Here is a 1,151-nt window from a genome sequence, read left to right on the forward strand (position 1 = left end):
TATAAATTGTAGTAATATTTCGCAATATGACTGTTTTTACTTTATTTTTCATCAGACTTGGTGAGAATGGAAAACTTTTTAAACATTTTTTAAAAAATGCAATTATTCAAACTTTTGTTATGTGTATTTTCTTATATTTATTCATATTCATATAGATTTTTTAAATATATTTTCTGAACAAGTCTTAATATGTTAAGTATAATTATCTTGTTTCAAGGACAAGTAGGTTTATTTTTACTTAAAAAAAGAACAGATTAAGACTTCTTGTAGTGCATCAGAAGTGTACGAAAGCCTATCCTAGGAACCAAAGTTGTTGTCCACATGGACTGATTTTACAGTGTGACATGCAGGAAGACAGTTTGGTGAATTCTCATCTCTGCACGCTTGTTTTATGTTCTGTATAATGCGTTTTATACCTTGATATGTCATATGTATGTTTATCTAATGTATGTTATTGATGTCCCGCAATTGTTCTGCGGTTATCATATGCGAGTTTTGAGCGCTGTAGCGGCCGTAATTCGCCGCAAGAGAAACGCATTAATCAGTATTAGCATCGGCTGTATTATTATACTGTGTCACGCGTGTGTTTACATTAATAACGCATCATTGCGCAACCATATTATGCCTTTTTGCTTTGATTAGGCTGCTATTAATGTTAAGGATGCAGACTTGAGTGTCTAATCAGTGTTTATTTACATATGTTTGATTATCATGTCAGTGTGTAAATGGTTCCCAGAATATGGTTGTAATTATATTTCTTTATTGTTCCTTTAGAACAGTGGTCACCAACCTTTTTAGGCCCAAGATCCCTGACCTCGGCCTTTATGAAAGACAAGATCTACCTATTGAAGAATTGATAGAAAAAGACATCCAAGATTGTACTTCAAATTTGAGGCCTTTTACTTAGTATTTTAATTAGTTATGCGCTGATCATAGCGGATTCAGAATTCCGATTTTCTTTTCTTTCTTTCTTTTTTTTTTACTAGCAAATTGGATTCTGATACTGATACTGATTTTTACTAAATATCACGTTATTCGGGTCGCTTCAACCCGCGGACATGAACAACAACGCGGCAACAGAGTTAAAGTAGCCCAATTCCGCGGGAAAACCGCGGACTTGGCAACACTGCTTATGAACCGACCGCAATATA

This window comes from Sinocyclocheilus anshuiensis, unplaced genomic scaffold (assembly GCF_001515605.1).
Source record: "Sinocyclocheilus anshuiensis isolate Anshui unplaced genomic scaffold, SAMN03320099.WGS_v1.1 scaffold267, whole genome shotgun sequence".
Lineage (NCBI taxonomy): Eukaryota > Metazoa > Chordata > Actinopteri > Cypriniformes > Cyprinidae > Sinocyclocheilus > Sinocyclocheilus anshuiensis.